Genomic DNA, 13919 nt, shown 5'->3' with positions numbered 1-13919 from the left:
TGTAAACTAAATATACTTTTAATGCATTCTAAGAGAATGTGACTTGATGTATCCACTTTAGGAAAATAGTTGCAATTATTTTAATGTTTACATATTCCTAGCTTAAGCACTTTTTTAAGCAAATGTCTGCTTAAACTTTTTCCCAAATTTAGTCTAGGAGATATATAAAACAATGTTCACTGTTCACTGTAGCAATATTTGTGATACCAAAAGTCTGAAAACAGCCAGAACAAACATTGACAAAGAATGGACAGGTAAATGGTGGTGTAAACAAATAAGAAGATATTTTACTGAAATAAAAAGACATGAATAAGCTGTATCTATTCACAACAATGCACATCAATGATGAAGTAGTATTGAGTGAGCAAAGCAATTGCCCAAAACTACATATAGGGATATACGTTTTAATAAACATCAAAAAGAAAATGTTATATTTTTAGTATGCATATGAATATAATAAAGGTATGGGGGTCCCTAGAATGATTAATACAATACTTAGGATTCTATCATCTTCAGTGGCAAAGGTAATGAGTGATGGGGAAGAATACACAGGAAGAAGACAGTAACTTGGTAAAAGACAATTACTTGGTAATGTTCATTTCTGAGTTTGGTAGTGGGCTCCTGGGAGATTACTATATTGTTATTCTTGATAACCTTGCACACATATTACTTAAATGTATCAAATATCATGTTAAAAGTATAATAAAATATATGTTTGTAATAAACTTACCCAGTCTTTAAATAAGTAATTTCCTTGACAAGTTTTCATATGATGAGTAATTGTTTATTTTTTCTCTTCCAGTTTTATTGAGATATAATTGAAATAAAATATTGTATAAGTTTAAGGTGAACAGCGTAATTACTGGACATATGTATATATTGTCAAACAAGCACTACAATAAGTTTAGTTAACATCTATCACTTCATATAGTTACAGTATTTTTCCTTGTGATGAAAACTTTTAGGATCTACTCTCTTAGCAACTTTCAAATATACCATTCAGCAATGTTAACGACGGTATAGTCATCATTCCGTATGTTTATTTTTACTTATATTTCAGAAAGTGAGTTTATCCGTCATGGGATAAAGTATTAGGTGTAAAATAGATAATGAATAAGTACTTACTAATTTGACATTCTACATGTTTTCACCTCAGGCACTTTAATTTTAAGCACGTGCCTTTTAATTTTTTGTACGTCTTTCTTTCTAATGGCCCATAACATGGTGTCCCTCACTGGACTTCTGCTGGAGGTAAAAAAAGCAGTGCTGTTAGTGGAGCCGTGGACAGCACCCATTCAAAGGAATGGTTGTGATGTTTCCCTTCATACTTTAGATACATATATTTAATAAGAAAGTGTTCATTTTATACTTGCTTCTGTGTAAGCCTTTTGCTGTCAGTATGATGAAAATCAAGGAAAATACTGGCTAGTAGAGAGTAGAATCACTTGTCCTACATTGTGTATCAAAATGTTAAAAGAAGACTCTGAATTTAACACATTCTTGAACACTTGTAGCTGACCAAAAGGTAGATTTAAAAGAAAGTGATGCATTTTCTTCAGTAGCACCGAACGAATGAAAGTTCCTGAATGCTTCATAGGTCCGACAGTATTACCATTTTCTAAGAGCTACTTAGATTTTCAGAAAATAATCTGTGTGAGTACCTGCACTGAACAAGTTACAGGAGCATCCATATTGTCCCACAGTGACTGCCACTAGATGTCCTTCCTGATAAGCCCCATTTTTAGGCTGGCCCTCCTCAGAAATGCATGCTATGCAATGAAGTAGCTTCCTCCTCTTTCCTTTCAGATCTTCCTGAATGAACACATAGAAGACTGGAGAGCAACTCACTGTGAGCAATTAAAAGCATCCAAACATCTTTAGAGTTTAAAAACTATTCAAACCATAAGAGTACATACACACACATACACAGGTTCCCCAGAAGTAATGCCTGCTTGAGTGTGGTTGGTAGGGTAATAATATGGGTGTCATATTTATAGTTTTAATTTAAACGTTTCACCTAAAATGTCAGATGGTGTGCTTGAGTGTGATATTGTTACATTACAGAATTACATGCTTGTGATTTTGTAATAAAAGATTTTGTAATAAAAGGGATTTTGTGTTATTTGTGCTGAACCCTGTGTATGTATGTGTATAGATATGTGTGTGTATACATATATCCACTTTTACTGATCCACTTTTGTGATCAGTTACTCCATCATTCCTTTCAAAGAAGGGACTTAGGGGTAGAGAAGTCCATCTATTTCTTATAATTGTTCCTTTATCTCAGCACCATGCCCACTAATTGGGCAGCTGTGGCACATAAATCATCTTTTTCCATGAACTCCCACCCTTTCTTCACAGCAGCTTTCCCACAGGTCAAGGGTAAGTGACTGAAGGCCCCTGGAGAGTGACAGACTCTTGCCCTTCGTCTTCACTCTGACACTAATGGACTATCGCTATAACGGAGGTGTGATGGATGACCTCTACTTCTCCAAGGGCTTGACACTCTCTTATTTACCTATCCTTAAATAAAACAAATATTCTCTTAGAAAATAAATGGCTTTACTTTTTAACTCTTAATTTTCATGAAGTTAAAAATTTTAAAAAAGTTAGATCAAAATAGGGTTTAAAGGTTCGAAAGGAGTGGTAGACATTTCTGGCTGCTCTGATGTAAATATAGATAAAAAGAGAAAACCCTAAAAGGTTGGCAGTGCCACAAACCCCTCAGACATATGACTGTGGTTTCCTAATTAGTCTAGCCACTTAGCTGCTTGAATTTACAATCTTCACACCCTCAGTGTCCACCCAAGTCAGCTCTTGGATCACTAAGCCTGCTAATGAGGGAGAATGTCCTATCCTTTTTTTTTCCATGTAATGTAGGTTGATCAAGTTTTTCTGGACAGGCCATGTGGTTTCTGCCACCACCGATCAACTCTGTCCCTGCAGTGGGAAAGCTGCTGTAGATAATACATAAATGAATAAATATGACTGTGTTCCAATAAAATATCATTTGTGGTCGCAAACGTGAATTTCATATAGTTCTCACATGTCACACACTAATAATGTTCTTTTAATCCTTTCTCAGACATTTGAAACTGCAAATATTCTACTTCGCTTTTTGGCTATATAAACACAGGCGGTGGCTTTATTTTGTAGCATCTGGGTACATCCACTGCCTATGTCGGTTTAGACCTATAGTAACATACTCAATTTAATACAAGGTTCCATCATTACCTTAATACAAACTAAAGCAAAGTAAATTTATTCTTTTACATATTCACACATGCATATAATGAACTTCCAAGAATTATAGATAGATTTTTATAAATTACATCTGCTTCCTTTCATTCAAATAAATCATGAGGGAAATTTTTAAAAGCCCTCTTTAGGAAAAAGAAAATGAAACCAGAAAGTTACTTTCAGATTCAAGGGTATGTTCTGCTTTACAAATATCCTTAACTAATGCTTAGCCAGGAATAATGCACAGGTGTGGTGACTACCCATAACTTCAGAGAATTTAATTAATTTTCTATCTATATTATAAATCTGGTCACCCCTTTTAAAAGCACATACCAAGTAAGTCTCAGAATTAATGTGCTAAGTCTACATTCAGAAACCCAATCTCTTAGAGGTACCCCTATACGGTAAGTAATGGACAAGGTGTTGTGTAATTACGGTACTGCTGGGTTCCAGCAAGGATCCTCCTTATTAACGCTTGTCTGCCTTCAAAGAATTCACTGGGTAGCAGTAGTTCTCTATTCATAGTACTGCCTTAACAATACCATTGTTACAGTCTTCTTTCTGGCATGTAGTTCTTTAATTTATTTACTTTTGTAAATTTCTATATGTGGGCCTGTGATCAGAGCACTGATCATTGCCAAATCACTGATCCCAATGGTCCTCAGTACCATATTCTAATTTTTAGGTAAATCAGTGGGCACCATCATATACTTTCCAAAGATTCTAGGTTTAATTTCAAAGCAATTTAAGTGTTTTAGTTGGTCTATTGTCGATGTCCTTATGTTTTCCATTTGCCTTTGCAACTTTTTATTTCTAATCATCTCTTTCATGCAGTCTGACTAGTATTAGTGTGCATTCTCCTTCCTCCAAGTTCTTTACCATCAACACAGTGATTTTTATCTATACCTCATTTGCATTCTTACTTGGAAAGGTAGGCCATCTCAGTAAGTCATGCTTCCCCTGAACCCAATTATGCCCACCATACAAAGCAATGTGAGCTTGAACATCCCATGTGGAATAGGCAGCATATGGTTGCCACAGTCAATACAGCTGGAACACCTGTGTATTGATTCATGCTGTGTGTGCACCATTAGTGGTGGTCTCTTACGTGAGCCAGAGAGGTGTGCAAAGGGAATAAGGCTTACTACGGACAATGTAGAGAGAGACAGGAGAATAGATGTGAGAGATTTTACCCCTTGACTGCACCAGCTTTATTCTGCTCTCTCGATAAAGATAACTGCAGTTATTCATTTAAATTTTTCTCAACTTTATAACTTAAAAGAAATCCCATAAATGAATTGGGGAATAGTCGGAAAAATCACATCAATCTTTTGTTCATTGTGTTTCAATCCCCTAGCAAATTAGTAAAAATTTAAATGATGACAACACAACACTAACCATACTTAAATGTATCTGTCACTGTTTTAGAGTCTTTACATGGATTATGTTTTCTAATGTTCTAAAAACATTATATGTTAAATCTGTTGTTGTATCTCTCTTATAGGTGAACTTCCTGAGACACAATGAGGTAAATTATAAAACTGTAAGAGCCAGAAACCAGGATATGAACTGATGTAGTTTGACTGTTCTATACATACTTTAATATATATCTTAATTATATATATATATATATGTACATGCACATATATACATATATATACATATATATATTAACATCTGTCTATCATCTATACTCTTCATTTTCCCCCTGTTCCTTAAAAAATCTCAAAAACAAATGAATAACTAGAATTTGTAGATTTGGAAAATTCCTTTTCACTCGTGACGTGAAACAACAGCAATCTGAAAACGAGCAGGCACGGTTCACGGAGAGGACGACGCTCATCCTGTGCCTCCTACATCCATTGGTATATGGCAACTGACCAGATGCTTATTTGACAGACTCGGTGTTGGCAAGGGAATAGCAGTTTTCACTGAAGGACGAGTCTGATTTGGAGTTGAGGTTTATATCCATTCCCTTCTTTTTTCTTTGTTTTAATTATAAGCGGCAATTAATTAAAAACAAAATAAAAAATAGGAGAGAAAATTTTAAAAAATAGAAATGCCAATTTAAGAAGAGCATGGTCTTTCCAGAATCACAATGTACATGGAAAATTCTTAGCAGCAATAATTATTTTACAGTGAACTTAGTACATTTTGTGACCTTTATCTCTGGTAAATTCTGAAGAAATAAAGTCTCAACAGATGTAAGAAAAGCAGTTACAATCCTAAAAATAGTAGAGTCTCTGTGTGCATTTAACTTTTGTGTGGTATGAGAAAATATTTGGAGATTAATTCCAAGGCTCTAAGTTGAAGAAATGTATATATAAAGTTGCCCATTTCTATTTACAAATGCTGAAGGAATGGAAACAGGTAAGAAGCCCATGGAAAGAAAAACATCAGAATGAATCTTTACTGTGTGTTGAGAATATGATGGAATATAGCTTGAAATGGACACAAAGACCTTCTGAGAGGGGAACTAACCCAGAAGTGAGAATGAGCACGGTACTGGAGGGGGCTTGGCTCCGACAGAGGGCTTGATTCCAGAGAGTTAGTACAGTTAAAGTAGCATTATGGAATGCCTAAAGTATTATCTGGAAAAACGATTTTTTTCCTGAGGAATTATAGAGCCCCAAATGGAATTTCCTATAAAAACAATTGTTTTTCCCCTGAGGAATCACAGATCCCCAAAATAAATTTTCTGTAGAAATTGATAATATGTGAAAAGCGTTTCCAATTTCATTGTTGGGAAAGTGCAAGATCAGCAAAAGATACAACAACAACAGCAACATTAATAGGAAACCAAGAAGGGAAGGTAGATGTTGATGAAGAATTTTCTTTTTTACTGATATGAATGAGTTATTTCCATGGTCCTTGACATTTGCTGAACTGTGGAGGGAGGCCCTTTCAGCGGGGCTGTGTGGGGCCTTGTAGCTCTCTGCCTCTGGAGCTCTGTTACCATGTCCAAAGGGCTCAGCTTCTGGAGAAGCTGAAGGTGTGTTTACAAGGATATGTTCCCGGAAAGAGTGAGAGAGATTTGTAACCTGGGCTGATGGTGTCAAGTGCTGACATTTGTCTCGGTCCATGCTTTCTGGCTTCAGAGAACACTTGCTAATGAGACTGGTGCCAGTGTGTGCAGTTTCTGTACTTTGAATTCCATCACATCAAAGATCTTGTTCCTGGTCTTGTTTCTGTTCTAAGGCTCTTTGGGTTCTTTTTCTCTTGACATGGAATCCAGATCTTCAGTTTTGAAGCCATACTTGGACTCTTGACTCTGGAAACCCGATTTTCTTAGCAAGTTGCTCTCTGAAATCAATCCCAGAATAAAGGCTGTTCACACATAATGCGATAAGGGTGTAGGAGAAAGTGCAGCTGGAATGACACTAACTTCTCTGCTTTACAGGGTCATCTTTATCTTGGCTTGCTTGTAAGTCCTCTTTAGGTTCTGATCTTTTCTGGACTTGGTGCCTAGCTCTTTGAATCTGAAACCAAATCTATTTTCTAGATTCTACAGTGCTGATTTCTAAAGCAAGCTTTTGGTTGGTAGCATAACTTGGGTAAGGTTTTTGATTGAATGCCTTGGTGAGGACTTTTCATTGATCTTCTGTGAATTTGGAGCAGCTCTGTCTGTGATTCGTCGCTGTGGCCTTGTGTGGAGAGTTGCCTGAAGCCGTGTTGGAAGAGAGACCCCTGGAATCTCAACCTTCTGGTGAAGAGTTTTCAGTGTGACAGGAGTGGCCAAGAAAATTGACAAGGCTAGTAAACTCTTGTGCAAAAAATGAAAGAAAATTAAACCCAAGATTTACAGATCTGTGAACAAAGAAATTTACAGCACTAAGGACTAAAATAAAAACCTACTGAATAAAAAGAAAGTTCCATCGTAAGGGAAAATACATTTTATTTATACATTTTCATTTGTTAGTTTTGACAAATAAATAAATGTAGCTGTCATCCACAGACTAATGGACCTACATATCTTAGAGACTGTGTTGACAGAGATGAGACTGGATGGAGGTGATAGTATCTTGAAAGCAGTGAGTAGAAGAAAAGAACAGAAGTTCAAAGTCCAAGTTAGTGAAGGACACAGACTGAATGAGCAGAGGGAGAGTTCTGAAGTACACTCTATTTAATGACAAAGAAGGAACATATTTAACAATGAAGGAGAAATTCACCATAATTAAATAAGCAGAGTTAGAGGAGGAATTAAATAAAATTTTTCAGTGTGTTTATGGAAAAGGGAAGAGTTTTCAAATTCCCTCATGTGTTTATAAAGGGATTTATAATTCCCTGTTGTAATATTTATCACTTGTTTATACCTCTCTATGTAATATGGAGATAAATTATATAAGGTCTTCCTATCAAACCCCTTACCTTCATCACACATATATGTATGTTTATACTGTTGCATGCATACATAAGTAATGGTAATAGAGAAAACATTTTAGCATAAATATAGGCTAAGTGTAAGCTCTTCCAGCAACAAATAGTGGCTCTTCCTCTTTTTTAATTATGAATTTATGGACAAACAACTCTCTGTCTCTCATATCCACGATCAAACATCATCTCTAAAGTAAGAATGAGATTTTACCTGAGTCACAGTGTCATCCTGAGCATTAAACGAGCCAACTGGCATAAAGTTGATAACAGGGTTTGTCATGCATAGTCGTTGTGTAGTAAAAAACCTCTGTCTGTGACTGTGGATGTGTTTAAATTCTACATAATGAGAATTTATGTAGAATTCTACAGTATTTAGATAAATACTCTAAAATACACTTTTAATTTATCCCCAAGTGTTGAAATTGTAGTTTCCTCAAAACGTCAGCTTTCATGTATTTACATCTGACAAGGTTTGGAGGGTAGGGAATGGGTGTCTTTGTGCTGTCACTGGTTGGTGACCTAGTTGCAGCTTCTATTGCTCAATTGCTTCTTGAAGTGACAGAGTTCCCACAATAAATAGTGCCAACGTTCCAAGTAAGTAGTACTTTAGTACACAAAGGGATACAGTTTCACAGTAGTAATCTCCCTGAATTGTCCTAGAATGATAGGGCACATGTTGTTTTTACACACTAAAAATGAACACTGTTATTTGGATAGATGAGGGATTATTGTTTAGTCATAAATTTTAATAACATTTCAGTAATCTTAGTTCAAATGTCTATAGTGATATTCTTCAGAACTGGTAACAATGTTGTTTTTAATAGAAATCCCTTGTGAAGTTCAATTAAAACTAATAACTTATAGCCCTGGCCGGTGTAGCTCAGTGGATTGAGCGGAGGCCTGCGAACCACACGATCCCGGTTCAATTCCCAGTCAGGGCACATGCCTGGGCTGCAGGTCAGTTCCCAGTTCCCAGCAGGGGATGAATGAGAGGCAACCATACATTAATATTTCTCTCTCTCTCTCTCCCCCTCTCTCTCCTTCCCTTCCCCTCTAAGATAAATTTAAAAAATTAAAAAAAAACTTATAACTTATATTCTTAGAATGAAGGTTAATCTTAAACTACTTGTAACCTCAAATATTACCTTGTTTCTTGGGTGAAACACTTGCAGCCTAGTTACATAGTATGTTTATTTGTTGTGCCTTTCCTAGTCTGTAAATGTTTCTGCAGTTCATTCGTGAGAAGTAGGTCAGGAGAAAAATGCTACTATCTTCAGGTTTAGTTTTTCCTACAACATTATCTCTTCCTGAAAATACCATTCCTGGCAGAACCAGAAAAGACCCATACTTCTGATTTTCTCCTGTCTCTACACCAAATTTTATTATTTTAGGTCATCAGTTTTAAGTAGTTCTATTTTACTGAGTTTTGGGGTTAAAACTAGTTAAATATTTTGTTCCAATGTCATTCATATATATATGTGCATATGACTGTTTTAAAAGCACAGGGAAATGTTATCTCACTTACAGGGCTGAGAACTTCTTATGGGCAAGCACTTGCTGCCTCTTGCTGCCATTACTCCAGAGAGCCTGTCACTGCAGGTGATTTTTGGCTGGCGTCGAATGCATATTTTTAACAAAGTAAACCTTACCTTAAATGCTTCTATAGTAATAGAAAATAAACAGCAAAGAGCATGTATACTCTTTGAAATATAGAAGTTGCTTGAAGTTTGTAACTGTCATTGTTTCAGTACAGGACACTATTTTCTGTGCTTGTTTTAATGAGACTGCTGGCATAGAAAGGCGACTCGGGTCTCATTTTGTGTTTTGTGTCCAGAAAAAGTTTACTGGTAATGGTGAGGGGTAAATTACTGATGATATGATTTAAAGTCAAATAAAGAACTTAAAAATGAACACTCCTCTGTTGCATTGCCCTTAGCTAATATTGGTATGCTAATCCTAAATATGCATTATATAGTCAAAAGCTTAAATAATCAGCAAGAGTGGCATGTTTTTCCCCAGAATTATTTTTTGCAATAATTTAAAATTAGGCAGGGTAAGTTTCTCTCTATATTTTTAACTTCAGCTAATGTACCCAATAGCAATGTAAGAAGCTGAGATGTTTGAAAAGATTAAAAAAAGCGGTTAAAAACCACTTTCAGAGTTCTACACATGGCATCAAATAAGTGAATTTGAAAATTAATTTATTGAAGACAATCATATAAACATCATTTAGAGTTAGAATTCATTAATACCTTTAATATATTTATTTTGAAATATAATGTACTTTACCTAAAATAAAGTTAAAAAATCATGGAAAGGAATGACTTTTTAAAATAAATCAAACACTTGTTTATTGTTATTAAAATTAATCCCAATAAGAAAGAACAGTTTAAGAAAATACCAAGTTACTAAGTGTATAGCAAATATTTACATTTTTTCCTTTTTTTCCAAATAGTACTATCATTTATATATTTCTTATGTGGCATTATCAGCACAAAGCATAAAATCACAAAATATATTATTTTAGAATTACGACACAAGGTGTGTGCAGAAGGTATTGAGCCATGTAATATGAAAATTAGAGACATTTATTGAAGAAGATACAAGAACTATTGTACATAGGAAAATATTGTACATAGGACAATGATGCTTCAGTCCCCTTCAAAGTAGGCACCTTGAGACCTCACACAGTTCTCCCAATCGCCATCAGCTGCCCTGTTGTATTTTCCTGAATCTCATCAATAGTCTGAAATCTCCTCCCTTTCAAAAGTGATTATATTTTGGGGAAAAGCCAGAAGTTGCGGGACACTAAATCTGGATTGTAGGGGGCTGATGTTTTGCCAAAAATCTGCATGTTTCATGATACATGAGCAGGTGTGTTGTTGTGCTGAAGCTGCCAATCACCAGTTGCCCATAGTTGAATCATCCAGACAGTTTCCACAGAGCAATGTTCAAACTTAACACAACATGTGAGGCAGATTCATTGCTCTACTCACTCAGTCATTTTGAGTGAAGTGGCCACACAGTACACATGCTCACTCAGTGGTGTCTACCACCCCCACTGACTAGTACAGTGAAGTCATCATTTTTCACCCATGTGTATTCCAGTCCACTCTCCTTGACTTCCAGCTTACATTGATGTTGTGAAAGCCATTCTCATTATATTACCATTGACTGACTTTTTCAGGACAGCCTCATATAATTTATAATAATTTAATTTAGAGGCAAAGCCCCAATTCATTTTATGTGTGTGGCCACTGTAGGGCACTAATACAAATGTTACATATCACCCTTATTAGCACTTTTGCTTACTATTAGTATAATGAATTCCATTTGTTTTAGATCGTACTATTAAATAATTTACTAACACTTGATGTGAGTCCTTGCCAACTGCTGAAATATAAACAAAGTGAATATAGCAAGGTTACTTTATATCATTCAAAAAACTGTTAATGGTGAATATGCAAATATACTTTTATTCAGTGAGTTTATCTACAAATGTACAAGTGTTTGTGCACTTCCACAGGACATCATAATGACCTAATTTCCACATGACAGCACAGTCTGGGTGTGTGCACTTACACTTAAGATTTTAAAGTTAGAACTAAGTATTACATAACACAGAGGATTTTCAGTGACATGGAATGATATTCTTTCACTAAAAACACAAACTTCTTATGTATGGTCATGATTACCTAAAAAATTGACCCTAATTGTACACTTTAGAGTTGGTCACATTTTAAAACTACTTTTCATTTTTACTTATTTTTGGCTGTATTTTCCCTTTAATTCTTATGACTCTAATTTATTTTTCTCATATTACTGCACTGGCTAAGACCACACACTCAGTATTGAATAGAAGTGACAATAGTAAATATCCTTATCTCATTTATGAGTTTAATAGGATGATACCTCTACTTTTCAAATATATTTTTACTTTTATTGAGTTGGCTGCATAGATGCCCAATCGATGTTATGACAGAAGATGATATGGATTTTATGGAAGTCTTCCCTCAGCTGATAGCCCTCACATCAAGACCCTTGACACTGACTGTCTGCATTAATTCTTTTGATGTTAGCTCAATGGAGTGTTTAGAAATCTCAACTTGCCCCCAAGGCTAACCTACACAGACACAATACTGGGCCACCACAACTACCTGGTTGGCAATGAGGGAATTGAATAATCTCATTATATATATATATATTCAAAAATATTGGCACAATGTGATATAGAACAATATGCATTATACATAGATTTGTTTTAAGGAGTAAAATTTTACACTAATGAGAATGTTGTATATTGTGGTACAAATGAGAGGAATTATAACACAAATATGAAGTAATATGGATATACAGTTGTGTGTGTAGAAATATACTTGTGTAAAATGTTTGTTATACAAAATGCAAAGTTGTAGTTTGAAATAAATTACAAATTCAGGTGATAAATGTTCTTGTGAAAAATCTAAGATTTAAAAAACAAGTCTAAGGTGAATTAACATCACTATTAAAATCTTTTCAATTTTTAAGATGAGAAGTGGCTATTATTAAATAATGAAAATGATAAAATACATACTTAATTTTCACATACAAATTTGTAGAACAGTTTTAATGATGGAATGTCACTGCAATTCATATCTATGTGTATTTTTCATCCAGGGAAAATATATAAATTGAAACAAATAATTTGACATAACATATTAAGGCAAAATAATGATTGCAATGTTATACCTGCTGCTACTGGTAGAAAATGACAAATCAGTGGTTAGGACACAGGGACTGTAAATAGCATATTTCACACAGGCAGGACCAAAATGGCTTTGGAGCTGGAGACGGAGAGCAGGAGTCACTGGAAATAGGCCTTCCTATAAACAGCCATAGCTCTGTGTGTGTATGTGTGTGTGTGTGTGTGTGTATTAGTATAAGGCTGTGATTGGCATTTAGTAGATAACTATTTCCTGTATCTACAAGCTACATGCCTTTGTTTAATAAAGAGGTTATTTCAAGGTTTCAATAAGATCTGTAAAAAATGATACCAAATTATGATTTATACATACATTCATATTTTTCATTACTGAGAGTCATCAGTCAGAAACAGGAATAGTATAAGGTAAACTAATGAGGTAAAGTTTCAAAACAAAAATAAATAAATAAATAGGATCCAAATGTTGTTTCTTTTGATAAAGGTGACTTTCAGCAGCAAAAAATCTACACTCTGTAGAATGTAGCTGCTTTCCTGCTGAATCACTGTGTAGATATGCAGGAAACGCTATTGATTTTAAGCATTATTTGTACCAACAAACATTTAAAATGACCTTCCACTGTGATAACAACATCTATAATTTGAAAAGAGTTTGTAGGCAAAGAAATGTTTCAAGTTCTGGATAAGGTAAATGGCAACTTATGGAGGTCAGTTGGCCAAATTCAGATCAAAATAGTTGATATTGCTACAAAGCTATAAATATATCAACACAATTTCTGGAAATCACAATTTGAAGATACTTTAATTTTCAGGGGATTGTTTCACTGGTCACTTTGGATTTGCTTCATCTATAAAGCTAATCTTACGACTCTGCCATTTGCAGCCTTCAGATATGTTCTTAGCAGTAGAAAGTATTGACTCTAAAAAAAATAACTGGATCAGAGTTCATGTTTCTTGCAAGGACATTATATAGTGAGCCATAAGTCTTAGGTCAGCCCATGGTTTAGAAATAAAAATAGTATGTTTTTAAATTTTATACAAGTTAATTTCTTTTAGTTAACACAACATTTTTTAAATGTCAAAGATTAAAGATAAAGAAAGAATCTTAAAATCAGCAAAAGAAAGGCAGAGTTACCAACAAAGGAGTTCCCAGAAGACTATCAGTTGATTTCTCAAAAGAAATTTTGCAGGCAAGAAGGGATTGGCAAGAATTATTCAAGGTAATGAAAGCAAGGACCTACAACCAAGATTACTCTACCCATCAAAGCTGTCATTTAGAATGGAAGGGCAGATAAAGTGCTTCCTAGCCAAGGTAAAGCTAAAGGAGTTCATCATCACCAAGCCATTATTACATGAAATGTTAAAAGGACTTACTAGGAAAAAAAAGATCAAAACTATGAACCTTTAACTGACAGCAAACTCACAACTATCAACAACTGAATCTAAAAAAACAAAAGCAAACCAAGCAAACAGCTAGAACAGAAATAAAATCAGATATGAAAATCATCTGACAGGTTATCAGCTGGGAGTGGGAAGGGGAAGAATGGAGGAGAAGACATGGGGATTTAGAAGCATAATTGGGTAGGTACAGTATAGACAAGGGCAT

At 34.9% G+C, this 13919-nt stretch overlaps 2 pseudogenes; one reads left to right on the top strand and one right to left on the bottom strand.

Moving 5' to 3' along the window:
* Positions 1 to 4767, top strand: part of LOC118982297 (nucleolar and spindle-associated protein 1-like) — a 61625-nt pseudogene extending 56858 nt beyond the window's left edge.
* A 246-nt stretch (positions 4768 to 5013) lies between these two features.
* LOC118982296 (double homeobox protein A-like) lies at positions 5014 to 9188 on the bottom strand (annotated as a pseudogene).
* Between the last annotated feature and the right edge of the window lie 4731 nt (positions 9189 to 13919).

Source organism: Sturnira hondurensis, unplaced genomic scaffold (genome assembly GCF_014824575.4).
Source record: "Sturnira hondurensis isolate 20B ecotype Veracruz unplaced genomic scaffold, ASM1482457v3 Scaffold0025370, whole genome shotgun sequence".
In the NCBI taxonomy this organism is placed as follows: Eukaryota; Metazoa; Chordata; class Mammalia; order Chiroptera; family Phyllostomidae; genus Sturnira; species Sturnira hondurensis.
This window is presented reverse-complemented; position numbering and strand designations above follow the sequence as displayed.